Raw genomic sequence first — 18,565 nt, forward strand, 5'->3', positions numbered from 1 at the left:
GATCACTGAAAGTATTTAAAGAGGAGGTAGATAGATTTTTGAAATATCGGGGAGTTGAGGGTTATAAGGAGCTGGCACGAAAGGGGAGTTGAGATCTGGGGCAGATCAGCCATGATCTTATTGAATGGCGGGGCAGGTTTAAGGGGCCGAATGGCCTACTCCTGCTCCTATTTCTTATGTCCTTATCTTCTAATGTAGATGCATAGAACAGCACCAGCTGCAAGTTCCCCTCCAAACCACACACCATCTTGACTTCGAACTATATCGCTGTTCCTTCACTGTCGCTGGGTTAAAATCCTGGAACTCCCTTCCTAACAGCACTGTTGGTGTACCTATGCCCCAAGGACAGCAGCGGTTTAAGAGGCAGCTTACCACCACCTTCTCAAAGGCAATTGGGGACTGGCAATAGATGCTGGCCTAGCCAGCGATGCCCACATCCCACGAACAAATAAAAAAAAAATTATAGCTGGTCTCAGCTCCCCATGTACAATGTCCATGAAGATCATAATATTTGTTGAATTTGTTTTTTTTCATTACAGATAAATTACTTTAGTTCACTAAAACGAAGCAAAAAAATTAACTAGGTTTATAATTAGATAGTCTAACACATGGGTCTCCAATCTTTTCTCTGCATCAGCTGCACCACTTAGCCTAAATGTGAAGTTTAAATTCATGTTCACATTTACCTTCATAGTTCAAGTGCAGATGCTAACCAAACTTAATGTTCCAATTTGGACAAGTGTTAAAAACAGCCTTTTTCAAAGCTCCAGGCCCAAAAAATTCCAAACAGGATAAAGCAGCAAATTAAAGTTCAACAAGGACCTTGTTGCCAGAACTTTGATGGCGGGACTGCCAGAGCATGGGGCCCACATGTGGCCCCAGAGCTGCAGGTTGGACATCTACAGATAAGATAAGCAACCAAATAAATATCAAATATCAAGACCAAGTTTGAAACATGACAAGCAAAAATGAAACCCAAGAATACCTACTACAATTTTACCAGTCAGCTACCAAATCAAAACCCTATCATTTAATACAAACACAGGAACAGGAGTAGGCCATTTAGCCCCGAGCCTGTTCTGCCATTCAATGAAATCATGGCTGATCTGCAACCCAACTTCATATACACACTTTTGCCCCATTTCCCAGAGGTTAAAAAGCTCCATCAATTTCAGATTTAAAATGAATAACTGATTTAGCATCAATTTGCCATCTGCAGAAAAGTTTTCCAAACTTCAATCACCTTTTAGAAACATAGAAAATAGGAGCAGGAGTAGGCCATTCGGCCCTTCGAGCCTGCTCCGCCATTCACTATGATCATGGCTGATCATCCAACTCACTAACCTGCTCCCGCTTTCACCCCATATCCTTTGAATTCTTTAAATGCAAGAGCTATATCTAACTCCTTTTTGAAAACATACAATGTTTTGGCCTCAACTGCTTTCTGTGGTAGCAAATTCCACAGGTTCACCACTCTCTGGGTGAAGAAATTTCTCCTCATCTCAGTCCTGAAAGGTTTACCCCGTATCCTTAGACCATGTGTGTAGAAATTTCCTAATTTCATTCCTGAAAGATCTGGCTCTTCTTTTACGACTATGCCCCCTAGTCTTAGACTTCCCAAACAATGGAAATGGTTTCTATCTTCCTTATGCATTCTCATTAATATCTTGAAAACCTCAATCAAATTGCCCCTTAATCTTATAAATTCCAGGGAACATAACCCTAGTTTGTGTAATCTCTCCTATTTATTTAAACCTTAGTGTCCAGGTATCATTCTGGAAAATCTGCACTGCACTCCCTCCAAGGCCAATATACCCTTCCTGAAGTGTGGTGCCCAGAACTGCTCATAGTACTCCAGGTATGGTCCAACCAGGGCGTTATATAGCTGAAGCACAACTTTTACCCTCTTGTATTCTAGTCCCACTTGAGACCAAGTGGGCCCACATCAGAGACGCCATCTATGAGTCAGCTTTGACCACCTACAGCAAAAGTGCGAAGAGAAATGCAGACTGGTTTCAATCTCATAATGAAGAGCTGGAACCTGTCATAGCCGCTAAGCGCATTGCACTTTTGAACTACAAGAAAGCCCCCAGCGATTTAACATCCGCAGCACTTAAAGCAGCCAGAAGTACTGCACAAAGAACAGCTAGGCGTTGCGCAAACGACTACTGGCAACACCTATGCAGTCATATTCAGCTGGCCTCAGACACCGGAAACATCAGAGGAATGTATGATGGCATGAAGAGAGCTCTTGGGCCAACCATCAAGAAGATCACCCCCCTCAAATCTAAATCGGGGGACATAATCACTGACCAACGCAAACAGATGGACCGCTGGGTTGAGCACTACCTAGAACTGTACTCCAGGGAGAATGCTGTCACTGAGACTGCCCTCAATGCAGCCCAGCCTCTACCAGTCATGGATGAGCTGGACATACAGCCAACCAAATCGGAACTCAGTGATGCCATTGATTCCCTAGCCAGCGGAAAAGCCCCTGGGAAGGACAGCATTACCCCTGAAATAATCAAGAGTGCCAAGCCTGCTATACTCTCAGCACTACATGAACTGCTATGCCTGTGCTGGGACGAGGGAGCAGTACCCCAGGACATGCGCGATGCCAACATCATCACCCTCTATAAAAACAAAGGTGACCGCGGTGACTGCAACAACTACCGTGGAATCTCCCTGCTCAGCATAGTGGGGAAAGTCTTTGCTCGAGTCGCTCTGAACAGGCTCCAGAAGCTGGCCGAGCGCGTCTACCCTGAGGCACAGTGTGGCTTTCGTGCAGAGAGATCGACTATTGACATGCTGTTCTCCCTTCGTCAGATACAGGAGAAATGCCGTGAACAGCAGATGCCCCTCTACATTGCTTTCATTGATCTCACCAAAGCCTTTGACCTCGTCAGCAGACGTGGTCTCTTCAGACTACTAGAAAAGATCGGATGTCCACCAAAGCTACTAAGTATCATCACCTCATTCCATGACAATATGAAAGGCACAATTCAACATGGTGGCTCCTCATCAGAGCCCTTTCCTATCCTGAGTGGTGTGAAACAGGGCTGTGTTCTCGCACCCACACTTTTTGGGATTTTCTTCTCCCTGCTGCTTTCACATGCGTTCAAATCCTCTGAAGAAGGAATTTTCCTCCACACAAGATCAGGGGGCAGGTTGTTCAACCTTGCCCGTCTAAGAGCGAAGTCCAAAGTACGGAAAGTCCTCATCAGAGAACTCCTCTTTGCTGACGATGCTGCTTTAACATCTCACACTGAAGAATGCCTGCAGAGTCTCATCGACAGGTTTGCGTCTGCCTGCAATGAATTTGGCCTAACCATCAGCCTCAAGAAAACGAACATCATGGGGCAGGATGTCAGAAATGCTCCATCCATCAATATTGGCGACCACGCTCTGGAAGTGGTTCAAGAGTTCACCTACCTAGGCTCAACTATCACCAGTAACCTGTCTCTAGATGCAGAAATCAACAAGCGCATGGGTAAGGCTTCCACTGCTATGTCCAGACTGGCCAAGAGAGTGTGGGAAAATGGCGCACTGACACGGAACACAAAAGTCCGAGTGTATCAGGCCTGTGTCCTCAGTACCTTGCTCTACGGCAGCGAGGCCTGGACAACGTATGCCAGCCAAGAGCGACGTCTCAATTCATTCCATCTTCGCTGCCTTCGGAGAATACTTGGCATCAGGTGGCAGGACTATATCTCCAACACAGAAGTCCTTGAAGCGGCCAACACCCCCAGCTTATACACACTACTGAGTCAGCGGCGCTTGAGATGGCTTGGCCATGTGAGCCGCATGGAAGATGGCAGGATCCCCAAAGACACATTGTACAGCGAGCTCGCCACTGGTATCAGACCCACCGGCCGTCCATGTCTCCGTTATAAAGACGTCTGCAAACGCGACATGAAATCGTGTGACATTGATCACAAGTCGTGGGAGTCAGTTGCCAGCATTCGCCAGAGCTGGCGGGCAGCCATAAAGACAGGGCTAAATTGTGGCGAGTCGAAGAGACTTAGTAGTTGGCAGGAAAAAAGACAGAGGCGCAAGGGGAGAGCCAACTGTGCAACAGCCCCAACAAACAAATTTCTCTGCAGCACCTGTGGAAGAGCCTGTCACTCCAGAATTGGCCTTTATAGCCACTCCAGGCGCTGCTTCACAAACCACTGACCACCTCCAGGCGCGCATCCATTGTCTCTCGAGATAAGGAGGCCCAAAAGAATTCTAGTCCCCTAGATATAAAGGCCAGAATTCCATTAGTCTTTTGAATATTTTCTGTTCCTGTTCCTTAAGAGCAAGTGGATAACTAAGGAAAGGGTAGGGCCTATCAGAGATGTACAACTGAACTCATGTGTGGATGCAGAAGATGTGGGCAGAGTTCTTAATGAGTTTTTCGTCTCTGTCTTCAGAAAGGAGAGGGGTGATGCAGACATTATAGTAAAAGAGGAATGTAAAATATTAGATACGATAAGCATAATGACAGAGGAAGTACTAGAGGATCTGACATCCTTGAAAGTGGATAAATCGCCAGGGCCGAGTAGATTGAATCCCAGGTTGTTAAAGGAAGCCAGAGAGGAAATAGTGGATGCTCTGTGAATTATCTTCACATCCTCACTGGATACGGGCGAGGTGCCAGAGGATTGGAGGTCTGTGAACGTTGTATCATTGTTTAAAAAGGGAGCGAGGGATAGGCCAAATAATTATAGGCCGGTCAGTCTGGCCTTGGTGGTGGGTAAATTATTAGAATCAATTCTGAAAACAAGGAGGATTGATGAGGGTAGTGCAATGGATGTGGTCTACATGGATTTCAGTAAGGCATGTGACAAGGTCCAACATGGCAGACTGGTCAGAACAATGAAAGCTCGTGGGATACAGGGGAATGATTAGATTAGATTAGATTAGAGATACAGCACTGAAAATGTGGCAGGTTGGATCCAAAATTGGTTCAGTGGCAGGAAACAAAGGGTAGTAGTTGACAGATGTTTTTGCGAATGGAAAGCGGTTTCCAGTGGCATTCCACAGGGCTCGGTGTTGGGTCCCTTGCTGTTTGTGGTATATATTAATGATTTGGACTTAAATGTGGGAGGCATGATTGGGAAATTTGCTGATGACACAAAAATTGGCCGTGTAGTTGATAGTGAAGAGGATAGCTGTAGACTCCAGAATGATATCAATGATTTGGTCGAGTGGGCGAAAAAGTGGCAAATGGAATTTAATCCGGAGAAATGTGAGGTAATGTATTTGGGGAGGGCAAACAAAGCAAGGGAATACACAATAAACTGGAGGATATTGAGAGGGGTAAAAGAAGTGAGAGTCCTTGGAGTGCATGTCCACAGGTCCCTGAACAGGTAGATAAAGTGGTGAAGAAGGCATATGGAATGCTTTCCTTGATTGGCTGAAGTGCAGAATACAAAAGCAGGGATGTAATGCTGGAACTGTATAAAATGCTGGTTAGGCCACACCTGGAGTATTGCGTACAGTTCTGGTCACACATTACAGGAAGGACATAATTGCTCTGGACAGAGTACAGAGGAGATTTACAAGAATGTTGCCCAGGGCTTGAAAGTTGCAGCTGTGAGGAATTGTGAGAGAACTTTGGAACATTATAGTTAGGGCATCTGCAATATTCTCACCTAATTACTTTAAAACACTGGGGTGGAAGCCATCTCATTTTGCAGATGTGTCACTCTTTATAGGGTCATAGAGTCATTGCGACACAGAAGGAGTCGTCATGCCAAGAAAGAGGCATATTAATTTTGTCATGCACATTGATTTTAAACTGTTACTGGAATGAAGAAAGAACTTGTTAAACAGATCAGCCGTGGCTGGGAAAGACATTTGTATATTAACAGACGGTGATTGGAAGGACAAAGGACCAAAACCTGACACATTCAAGCCATAATGGACCTGGATCACCAGGTATTGTGTGTAAGAGGAGCATTCCAGAGACTGCTAAGGTGATACAATCCAAGACGTGGTCAGACCAGTTAGTCACATGACTAACCTGCTTGGCAACCTGGGCTTTTTCTGAATTGTACAAACAGCTTGAACTGAGAGTATCTGTTTTCTCCTGGACTGAGATCTCTCTCCTGCCTGCTCCCATCTCTTTCTCATGGAACTCCAAACCTACTGAAGGCACATGAACACCAAGAGTGAAAAGTCTCCTACAGCGAACAAGGTTTAAGAACACTGGGCCCCAACGAAAAACAAGATCTACCTACAATCAAGGACTCTACAGTGAGCTCGCAGAACCGTAACAAAAACTTGAGATATAGCCTCAAACTTTCCTTGTGTATTGTGTATGCATTCTAGCGTGTATCCGTAGGCGTCAACTGAATTAGAGCTTAAGTTCAAGTTTAATAAATTGCAACTTTTCCTCTTTAAACCTAAGAAAACCTGTTTTTGCTGGTTTCTTTGCCTTATAATTGAAAAGCGGTGAATAAGGATTCACCAAGGAGGAGCTAAATACACAATTGTTTTAAAAATTAAACCCTGTTACGGTAAGACCAGGTGAAGGCTGAGAGGGACCCCTAGACACCTTTCTCACCTGGTCATAACAGAAGGCATTCAGCCCATCGAGATTTAATGCCATTATTTTCTTCAATACTGTTGCTTTGCTTACGTTAATTTTGATGAGTCCCTGTCCCTGAGGCAATATAGGTTTCCTTGGGATGGCTGGCATGCTGACCTCTTCCTCAACTATAAATACCGATGCCAAGTAATTATTCAACATGTTCATTTCCTTATTTTCAATGACAATCCAAATTATTTTTCTTTTGTACACTATTAAAATAAAATCTTAAAAGTTGTTAATATAATTGCATAGAATACATGAACTGGCAAGGCAAGAGAAAAAAATAATTTCCTGGTTGTCAACCACCCATTCTTCTCCCCGCTATATATAAATGTGTTTCTATAGATCTAATTTACATGTGCATGCATTAAATTGAGCTTACAACCTCATTAGCAAAATCTCCCAACAAAGGCCTTAAAAACTCTCATGAGAAAATCCTGCCATATAACAGCACCGAATTCTATAAGGAAATATTCCCAGATAACATTAAAAAATGTTGTACACATGTTATGTATTATTTCTAAAAATACTGATGTCAATATTCATTTAAATTACTTCTACAAACATTTAAATTCATTGACCCACTTAGAGCAACTCAAAGAATACCACAAATGGCTTGCAATCCTTCCTGTTTACTACCAGACAAACTTTCAGTTCAGCATCTAATTCATACTTATTAACAATGAATTGTTAATTTTCTTCCAAGGCTACAACACTTAATAACGTTCAATGAAGAACATTTTTTGGTAAAGTTGAAAAATTAAATAAGCTCTTTCAAAGAATATAAAGAGCTCAAGATGCATTGGAGTGCACATCTGAAATGCTCATCATCTGGTCTGATTACATTCGTCTATGTCACTGTGACAAATTACGCAACCACCACAGTATGGAATGAATTGAGACGTCGCTCTTGGCTGGCATACGTTGTCCAGGCCTCGCTGCCGTAGAGCAAGGTACTGAGGACACAGGCCTGATACACTCGGACTTTTGTGTTCCGTGTCAGTGCACTGTATTTATATAGTGCATTTAACATAATAAAACATCCCAAGGCACTTCACTGGAGACCTGTCAAAAATGACACTGAACCACAGAAGGAGATATTAAGCCAGATGACCAAAAGATTGGTCGAAGAGGTAGGTTCAAGAGGTGCGTCATGCAGACCCCCACCCGCCAAGAATGAGGCATATTAATTTCATCATATGAACATTAATTTTAAATAGTTGCTGGAGTGAAAAAATGACTTGTTTAAAGAGATCACCAGGCATTTGCCTGGAGGACATTTACATACTAAGAGACAGTCGCCTAGGAAAAGACAATGGGAATGCTCACTGATTCAATTAACAGAGATTGTTCTGGGCAATGGTGCAATCGCCAGAGCTGGCGGGCAGCCATAAAGACAGGGCTAAATTGTGGCGAGTCGAAGAGACTTAGTAGTTGGCAGGAAAAAAGACAGAGGCGCAAGGGGAGAGCCAACTGTGCAACAGCCCCGACAAACAAATTTCTCTGCAGCACCTGTGAAAGAGCCTGTCACTCCAGAATTGGCCTTTATAGCCACTCCAGGCGCTGCTTCACAAACCACTGACCACCTCCAGGCGCATATCCATTGTCTCTCGAGATAAGGAGGCCCAAAAGAAGACAAAAGAACAGTATGGTGAATGACTTCAGTAACTCTTACCCAAATGTCTTGATGTTTTTAAAGGCATTTGTTTCAACTGCTCTGCCAATAACGAAAACCTTTATGTAAGGCTGAAGCATTAAAACCCCTCCTTAAGCAAAGGCACACACCTAATATATTGCTGTATAGTACAGCACAGAAGTTCTCACTTAGGTTTAATCAAAACCATTTACACTAAATTTAAAGCTGGAACATTAGGTGACATAGAAAGAAAGTTAGTGTGCCAAAAATGTGAACCCACAACTATGATTCTCTGCGGCAAATTTAAAATCCCAATCTGCTAGCAACTTTATATCTCGCAAGTAAGTTGACTTGATAAATTTGACTCACTTGTAGTCAATGCTATGGTAGGTGATTGGAATCCAGAGGTTTCTGTAAATGGAAGAGGAAAAACATAGTGGGATGAATTAGGGACAGGAAGGGAACAGGGAGAGAGAGCGAGAGCGAAAGAATCACACGCACACAGACACGCAGAGACACACGCACACACAGAGATACACGCACAGACAGACAGAGAGACGCTGTCGGCGCGTGAGACACGGGCGTACAGAGACACGGGCATGCACACACAGGCAGAGTGAGAGAGAGTGAGAGAGAGAGCCAGCGAGAGACAGAGAGCAAGAGAGCGAGAGACACACACACAGACAGAGAGAGAGAGGGAGACACAGCGGGAGCAAGAGACACACAGGGGGAATGAGAGGGAGCGAGAGAGAGCGCGCAAGCGCAAGAGGGAGAAGGAGCGAAGGAGCGAGAGAGGGGGAGCAGGAGAGGGAGCGAAGGAGCGAGAGAGGGGGAGCGGGAGAGGGAGCGAAGGAGCGAGAGAGGGGGAGCGGGAGAGGGAGCGAAGGAGCGAGAGAGGGGGAGCGGGAGAGGGAGCGAAGGAGCGAGAGAGGGGGAGCGGGAGAGGGAGCGAAGGAGCGAGAGAGGGGGAGCGGGAGAGGGAGCGAAGGAGCGAGAGAGGGGGAGCGGGAGAGGGAGCGAAGGAGCGAGAGAGGGGGAGCGGGAGAGGGAGCGAAGGAGCGAGAGAGGGGGAGCGGGAGAGGGAGCGAAGGAGCGAGAGAGGGGGAGCGGGAGAGGGAGCGAAGGAGCGAGAGAGGGGGAGCGGGAGAGGGAGCGAAGGAGCGAGAGAGGGGGAGCGGGAGAGGGAGCGAAGGAGCGAGAGAGGGGGAGCGGGAGAGGGAGCGAAGGAGCGAGAGAGGGGGAGCGGGAGAGGGAGCGAAGGAGCGAGAGAGGGGGAGCGGGAGAGGGAGCGAAGGAGCGAGAGAGGGGGAGCGGGAGAGGGAGCGAAGGAGCGAGAGAGGGGGAGCGGGAGAGGGAGCGAAGGAGCGAGAGAGGGGGAGCGGGAGAGGGAGCGAAGGAGCGAGAGAGGGGGAGCGGGAGAGGGAGCGAAGGAGCGAGAGAGGGGGAGCGGGAGAGGGAGCGAAGGAGCGAGAGAGGGGGAGCGGGAGAGGGAGCGAAGGAGCGAGAGAGGGGGAGCGGGAGAGGGAGCGAAGGAGCGAGAGAGGGGGAGCGGGAGAGGGAGCGAAGGAGCAAAAGAGGGGGAGCGGGAGAGGGAGCGAAGGAGCAAGAGAGGGGGAGCGGGAGAGGGAGCGAAGGAGCAAGAGAGGGGGAGCGGGAGAGGGAGCGAAGGAGCAAGAGAGGGGGAGGGGGAGCGGGAGAGGGAGCGAAGGAGCAAGAGAGGGGGAGCGGGAGAGGGAGCGAAGGAGCAAGAGAGGGGGAGCGGGAGAGGGAGCGAAGGAGCAAGAGAGGGGGAGCGGGAGAGGGAGCGAAGGAGCAAGAGAGGGGGAGCGGGAGAGGGAGCGAAGGAGCAAGAGAGGGGGAGCGGGAGAGGGAGCGAAGGAGCAAGAGAGGGGGAGCGGGAGAGGGAGCGAAGGAGCAAGAGAGGGGGAGCGGGAGAGGGAGCGAAGGAGCAAGAGAGGGGGAGCGGGAGAGGGAGCGAAGGAGCAAGAGAGGGGGAGAGGGAGCGAAGGAGCAAGAGAGGGGGAGCGGGAGAGGGAGCGAAGGAGCAAGAGAGGGGGAGCGGTAGAGGGAGTGAAGGAGCGAAAGAGGGGCAGCGGGAGAGGGAGCGAGAGAGAGAGCGCGCGCGCAAGACAGGGAGCGAGAGAGAAAGTGCGCACACGAGGGGGAGAGGGAGCGGGAGAGGGAGAGGGAGCGAAGGAGCGAGAGGGGGAGCAGAAGTAAACTTTATGGCCCATCAAGCCTGCTCCACCATTCAATACGATCATGACTGATATTCTGCCTCAACTCCACTTTCCTGCCGATTCCCTGGAAGATATATTCAACAACGGAGCATCCACAACCTTCGATGGCAGAGAATTCCCAAGGTTCACAACCTTCTGAATAAAGAAATTTCTCATCTCAGTCCTGAATAATTGACCCCTTATCCTGAGGCTGTGCCCCCGTTTTCTAGATTTCCCAGCCAGGGGAAACAACCTCTCGGTCTACCCTGTCAAGCCCCTTCAGAATCTTGTATGTTTCAATGATATCAACTTCTCATTCTTCGTAACTCCAGACAGTATAGGCCCAATTTACTCAGCCACTCATCATAGGACAACCCTTTCATCCCAGGAACCAATCTAGTGAACCATCACTGTACCCTCTCCAAGGCATAATATATATTTTGAGGAAACGTCACAGACCTGAAATGTTAACTGTTTCTTTCTCCTCGGAGGCTGGCAGACCTTCTGAGTATTTGCACCATTTTCTGGTTTTATTTCAAGTATATCTTTCCTTAGATATGGAGCTCAAAATTGCGCACAGTACTCCAGGTGTGGTCTCACCAAAGCCCTTTACAACAGTAACAAGACTTCCTTATTCTTGTTCTCTAGTCCCCTTGCAATGAAGGCCAACATGCCATTTGTCTTCCTAATTGTTTGCTGTACCTGCATGGTAACCTGTGTTCACCCAAGTCTCACTGAATATCAGCATTAAAAGTTTCATGCCTTTTTAAAAAAATTCTGTTTTTCTATTCTTACTATCAAAATGAATAATCTCACACTCCCCCACATTATACTCCATCTGCCACCTTGCTGCCCACTCACTTAACCTGTCTCTTTGCAGCCTCTTCATGTCCTCCTCACAGCTTACATTCCCACCTAGGTTTGCATCATCACTAAACTCAGATACATTACTCTTGGGCTCTCTTCATCCAAGTCTATTGATATAGATTGTAAATAGCTGAGGTCCCAGCACTGATCCTTGCAGCATTCCACTAGTTACAGCTTACCAACTTGAAAATGCCCCATGTATCCCTACTCTCTGCTTCCTGCCCACTAACCAATCCTCCATCCATGCTATTACCCCAACTGCATGAGATCTTATCTTGCATATTAACTTTTTACGCGGCACCTTTTGGAAATCCACGTATATCACATCTACTGGCTCCCCTTTATCTACCCTTCTAGTTCCATCCTCAAAAATCTAAAATTTGTGAAACACGATTTCCCTTTCGTAAAACCACACTGACTCTGTCTGATCATACTATGATTTTCTGAGTGCATTGTTAAGACATGCTCTTGTAAAACTGATGGTGCCCACAGGTGTGTTTTTGCCACCTCCATGAAAGACAGAAAATCGTATTCACACATGGTGATTGAATGCATGAGGAATAATCTGGATACTCAGCTTTTTACAGCTATAACAAAGCAAGAACACTTAAAATGGGTGCATCGGATTCTTTAATTTATAAATTAGTGTATGCTTCTATAATATAACATTTAACAGAGAGAAATCATCCAAATGGAAGAAAACTATTATATTCTCTATGCACCTGGTATAAAACTGCAGTAATAGGATGAATCTATTATAAAAACGTGATGCTAAGCAACTGCTTTCAGTTGCTAGGATGCGATGCTTCAGCATACCATCACGAATGCACCAATACTGAATGAACAATTTTGAATGAACAAAGGCCAAAGAATGCAGGGGCTCGAGTGTGTCTGGCTTGCCCTTTTAGAACAATACAACTGCCAAACAAATCATCGAACACCAAAATCATTGTCTTATAGACTGCATTCTATCACAAATAGAGAAGTTATTCTATAGGTAATATTCATCTCTTTATTGGCGATGTTATATACACTGTACTAATTCATGATTGGAAAGTCATTTGAGATCTATTATTGTTGGAGTTTATGTCTTCCAAGCCAGATCATATAGCAAAATAGGATCAAAGCATAAGAAACACAAAGCAAAAGTACAAGGTTTTCAATGTACTTCCCCAAAAATTACAACATCACCACATTTAAGAGATACGTTCAATACTATTCTAGACTGATAACATATTTTTCCCCAGAACGACCAGCTGCCGAACTTTTTGGAGTATTCCAACACTTCACAATAGAAAAGGTTGCTGTACCTACATTATACAGAAGTTAAAACACTTCACTTGGAAATTAACTGAAATACATACACAATTATTCAAATAACTCCACTGATGAGCATCAATTCATGGCACAATAGGTGTCCGTCTTGCACAGATCAGATGCAAAATAGTTATACAATGTGCCTACTGGAAAAGGAAAAAAAAAAAATCGCCACAATCAAATATTAATTGTGATTCCACAACATTTACTCAATTTACAGTGTACATGTACAAAGGGTGCTAGAGATGTACTGTCCTCAATGTGAATTAATCCCTTTTTCTAGTGGATGTTTAGATTAGAGCAACATAAAAATGGTAAATAACTGGATGCCATAAATGTTATTAGATGCTAACACTGAATGGACAGATGAACAAAAATTACAAATCAATAATGAATATATTGTCTTTAAAAAAGCTATCCACAGCATTAACCGCATTTACAGGTGAAAAAGTGAAAATATACATATCAAACACAGTTAAGGGTCATTACTCAAATGTTGAACTGCTCATTACTATACCATTGGTTTCTTTGGCTAATGTTTTCCTACCCTGTTCAGAATAGTTGGGAAGGCACAAAAAGAATTTAATAAAAAGTTAAGTTTCGCTTGTCCATTGCAACAAGAATTCTATACCATTTTCCACAGTCTTTTGCTGCCTTTTACCCAAAATATTTACAGTCTCAGTTGTGATGTAATTTTAAGGGGTAGCTTCTGATTGGAGATTGAAAAAAAAATCAATTTTTACAGAACCCGGTTCATTTTTACCAGGACAGCTGGTCAAGTGACTAACCAAACCTATTAAATGGGTGAACATAGGAATCAATGTAAATATTAGTAACGATTATTTGCTATGTAAATTAGTGATGCTACTCAGTTCCATGTTTTCTGATGCACTTACTTCTTTGTCTATTGAAGTAGAAAGATTTCATAGAACAATGGCATGCTACGAATAGTAGTACGTACCATACGCAGTGTTGTATGCGCCACCAAATTGCCATTTTAAGGCTATGACACTACAAATTCCTGGCTAGTTTTAAAATTCAAAGCTAACAATAAATAATTTGTGAATCAGGGATCTGAAAAAGGAAAAAGGTCTCACATAAAATGAATTGGTTAATGCAAAAAGGCCACCAGATGTCCACGAAGGCTGCTGAAGGCAAGCAACTGGTGGTCTGCTCACTGAAAAGTTTGCATTAATTGCTGCATGTATGGGCACAATAGCAATGTGCTTTAACCTCTTCCTATGCACAAACAATATTATATTTATAAAGTATACCGCAATATAGCAAAAACTAAAGTTTCCCACCTTAAAGTGCATGTCAACATGGATAACAAAAATTAAACCAAGCATATTGCTGCGACAAACTTCTAACGATAGACCAATGAACACAAAATTCCTGAAGGTAACGTAGCACCCATTTGTTTTGTACAAATTAATCAAAGCAGTACAAAAACTGGAAAAAAGCAGCAAATGATGGAAATATACTTCAGATCTGTTGGTACCTGTAGAAAAAAAAACATATTTCTAAAGGGTATCCACCAAAAAAAAAAGCAAAATACTGCATGCTGGAAATCTGAAATAAAAACAAAGTGCTGGAAATACTCAGCAGGTCAGGCAGCATCTGTAGAGAGAGAAGCAGGGTTAACGTTTCAGATCTGTGACCTTTCATCATCAGAAACGTTCTGATGAAAGGTCACAGACCTGAAACATTAACTCTGCTCCTCTCTCCACAGATGCTGCCAGACCCAAGTATTTCCAGCACTTTGCTTTTATTTTAAAAAACTTTCCTTTTTCTTTCCTGAAGCTGACTGACCGGCCTTTTCTATTTCTATTTACTTTTGAAACATAAAGCAGTTATTTCTCAAATTAACTTCCTACACAAAGACATTAAGATGCCAAATATTTTTGGCTAAATCTTTCACCAAGATAACTGAACGGTAGATTTTCTGTAGTACGTTTTATTGCTACAAATGTCAGAGACAATGGAAATCCTTTTAAATTGTTTCTTCTCAACAACTTTGTTCCATCAGAATAGTTTACTTTTTTTATAAAATCTGAGTTTAACTATGTCCTTAAAATGTTCGATTATATTGCAACTATAAAATTATGTACCATTTGGCACCAAATTTTCCAAATACAAGCTAGGTTGCAATTCAAAAATGACTAAGAGGAAGTCATCTACATCAGTCACGATACACTTTAATTCTGGACTCATTTAAATACACAGTCCCTAGTTTACTTCCTATATTTAGCAGTATAAACTGTCCTGGCACAATAAAGTACAATCATTTAAAAAAAATGTTATTTCTACCACTTACATTAGCTGAGAGGCAGACAGACATTTGATTCTATGTTGCAGTTAACAAAAAAAAAAATCCAAATACACTTTAAGCTGCAGACATCCAGGCAGTCAGTGAGAACAATGAATAGCTGAACAGATGGACCAACAATGTCTATGCTTTCCCTTATTACCAAAGCATGTTTCTAGCCAATAAGAGATCATCCGGCTCACAATTAGTTTCTAAGGCAGATGCAAACCAACTTCTTCTATCCCACGTCAGGTCTTGGGGCCTTTTAAGACAAGTACACTGATGTCAACCAAGGTCTGCCCTGGGCATCATGTGTATTAACAAGGGGTGTGCAGCAACAATGCCCACACAAAGAGAACGAGCAGGCAGCTGCTGAATGAGGGCATGAGTCATTAGGCAGCAGGCTGTCAGCAAAAACACCTGGCTAGCTGTGGACCTCACCAAAACCCTGTTACTATTGTCGTGAGACAAGACAAATGGAAGACAATATCTGGTTTATATTTAAATATTAAGGTTTTGCTTTATTGTTGTGGTAATAAGTTCTACAGAAAGTTACAGTATCAAAGTAGACTGCCATATTAAAAATAAATGTCATTTTGTACTCAACTCAGGAAGCTTGAATTTGCAGGAGAGGTGGGAACAATCAGATTCTACTTTTAAAGTAATAATCATATCCATTGCAAAAAAAATGTTGCATTCAAGGGCAACACTAATAAAAGGGTTAAAGATGCTTAATATTAAAAAAAACCTGATTTCACCATTTCCAGAATTCACTCAAGGCTATTTTCAAAAATCAAAAGTATAGGCCCATTGCCCAAAGGATTCCACTATAACTAGAATTTATAACAATCCACTAGGGGAAAAAAAGCAAATGCTTCTGGTCATTCAATGCATCAGACAAGAAATCAACTTAGTGGTTACTAACATTCGGCAGTATGAAATTGTACTAACCAAGTGAAAAACTTTAAAATGCTAGCCTTAACCAAGTGCAGATAATTTGGAAAGCACTCAAACACAAGATATAACTATATAACTATAGGCTGGCCTACCAGAGTTACTGTAAATAATACCCCAACTGGGGAGGGGACTGTCAGGCATCTCAGGACTCTTAATTTGTGTGAAACAAAAGGATATCATAGGCTGCTAAAAATTAACAGCAAACAAGTTTGCCCTTTTTTGGTTGATCTCACCCCATCTTACTACAGTGAACTGGTAATCAAAAGTCTGCAAGTCTAAATTTAAGCTTGCTCAATTTCATTAAATTCAAGTAAAAAGCATGCACAAACTACCTCAGAGAAATATAACTTTTCTTGCTACTTAGGGTGAAAATTCTTGTCTTTTTAAATTCATGTCTGCTTTTTCATTAAGATTACTGGGCAGATTTCATCCCTTTAATTAATCCTGAACTGATGGGTTGTCTAAGTTTTCAGCTACTCAAAAGCGAAGAAAAACTATTACACTATTAACCTTAAAATAGATTTTTTTTTTAAAAACAAAATGTAAAATTTCTTGATCACCACGTTGTTCCTTTTGTCCTCGTTCTTTACTGGCTCCCTTTAAAAAAAAATCTTACTTTTGCCTCCCTCCGGCCTTATCTAGGTTTCATATTTTTCAACTTTCAATAAGTTTAATATCTACTTCCATCTGGCTCCCATCATTTATTATTTGGTAGTGAGAGCAGCTTTCAAAAGACAGGATTTTTACTGGTAGAAAGGGGACTTTAAAAATCTTTTCCAACTGGTCAAAAGCATATTCATATGCAAACATGCCCGAGCTGTGGCAATGAGTAGCTTGCCAGTGGTTCCTGCACTGTCAAACATCTAAACAAAATAAATCCATCCACAGCACTAAAAGGGTTTAAACAAATCAAAATGCAGTAAAAGCTAAAAACTTCAAAATTAGTTTACAGAAAAAAAGTGTCTGTATACTTTCAAATGATGCATTTTGTTACTGATCTATAAATAAATAGAGTTGCCAAGAATTATTAGTTACTATCAACTTTCATTTATATAGTGCCTTTAAAATAAAAAATGAAGCGGCTTCACAGAGGTGTATGCACCAAGGAACTCATCAGCCGAGTAATAGGAATTTCACTGAATAAAGGAACTGAACATTGCTAACCATCTGTCACCCATTTTACTAAATCCAATAGATTTCCCACCGTGTAGGATTCTTGTCTGAGAGACAATTTTCAAGAGTCTATAAAAATTGAGGGAAGAAAAAACTTATAATAATGCTTGCACCTAAAGCCTCAGACTGCTGTTCAGTACTTCAGACTCTGATCTAACCATTTATAGCTTTCTGCTCAGATATGCACACTAAAACAAACAGTATTAATCATATCAGGAATATTCCTGTTTGGTGGTGTAGTATGAAATCGACATTAATCCTGCTGGGCCCATTCTCCAACATGCTCCCTGTCTATCTTTAGTATCTTTAGTTACATTTTTATCCAATTTCTAATTTAATGCAAACATTTTTTGTGAAAGTTAATACTTCATGTAACTACTTTCTGTTGCGTTCCAATTGTCCATTTTGGAAATACAGCATCAATTGAAAAATCCGACTTCATGGACCCATTCAACCAATCGGACATAGCAATGTCATAATTGTTTCTACATGTCAAGGACGGGTTCCTCCAAGACATCCAATCTTGCCCCTAGCACCTACAATCTAGTTATGTCAGACAAAATAACACTTTGTGGTGATAGTTCCTTGATGACAGTGCTGATGGTAGATTCACAAGCAATTTTACTAATTAAAATAAATCATAAAATCGCTTGCAGATTCAGCAGAAAAACATGTAGTTATATCAAACGCTTATCCTTTCATAAGAACATAGGAAATAGGAGTAGGCCATTCAGCCCATCGAGACTGCTCCACCATTCAAACAGATCATGGCTGATCATCTACCTCTATGCCATTTTTCCCCACTATCCCCATATCCCTTGATGTCATTAGTATCAGAAATCGATCGATTTCTGTCTTGAACATGCTCAATTAGTGAGCTTCACAGCCCTCTGTGGTAGAGAATTTCACAGATTCACCACCCTCTGAGTAAGAAATTCTTCCTCATCTCAGTCTTAAATGGCCTGCCTCTTATTCTGAGACCGTGTTCCCTGGTCCTAGATTCACCATCCCAAGGATTAGTCTGGCGAACCTCCGCTGCACTCCCTCGATGGCAAGTATATCCTTCTTTAGATAAGGAGACCAAAACTGTACACAATATTCCAGGCACGGTCTCACCAAGACTCTATACAATTGAAGCAAGTCATCTTTACTCCTGAACTCAAATCCCCTTGCAACAAATGTCAACATACCATTTGCTTGCTGCACCTGCATGCTAGCTTTTAGTGACTCATGAACAAGGACATCCAGGTCCCTCTGAACATCAACAATTCCCAACCTCTCATCATTTAAGAAATACTCTGCATTTCTGTTTTTCCTACCAAAGTGGATAACTTTACATTTGTCCACTTTATATTCCATCTGCCATGTTCTTGCCCATTCACTTAGTCTGTCCAAATCCCCTTGAAGCCTCCTTACAACCTCCACATAACTTACATTCCCACCTACTTTTGTGTCATCAGCAAATTTGGAAATATTATCCCCACATCCAAATCATTTACATAGATTTT

At 42.9% G+C, this 18,565-nt stretch overlaps 1 protein-coding gene across 6 annotated transcripts in view; it reads right to left on the minus strand.

Moving 5' to 3' along the window:
* Positions 1 to 18,565, minus strand: part of LOC137371320 (probable ribonuclease ZC3H12C) — a 93,462-nt gene that overhangs the window by 53,939 nt on the left and 20,958 nt on the right. For 3 of the 6 annotated variants that reach the window (XM_068033705.1, XM_068033707.1, XM_068033708.1), the window contains one exon: positions 12,667 to 12,765. The exons of the other annotated variants lie outside the window; for them this stretch is intronic. The gene's annotated coding sequence lies outside the window, so the exon portion shown is untranslated. The remainder of the gene's footprint in view (positions 1 to 12,666; positions 12,766 to 18,565) is intronic. 6 annotated transcript variants of the gene reach the window in all.

The sequence above is a fragment of the Heterodontus francisci genome, chromosome 6, assembly GCF_036365525.1.
Source record: "Heterodontus francisci isolate sHetFra1 chromosome 6, sHetFra1.hap1, whole genome shotgun sequence".
Lineage (NCBI taxonomy): Eukaryota > Metazoa > Chordata > Chondrichthyes > Heterodontiformes > Heterodontidae > Heterodontus > Heterodontus francisci.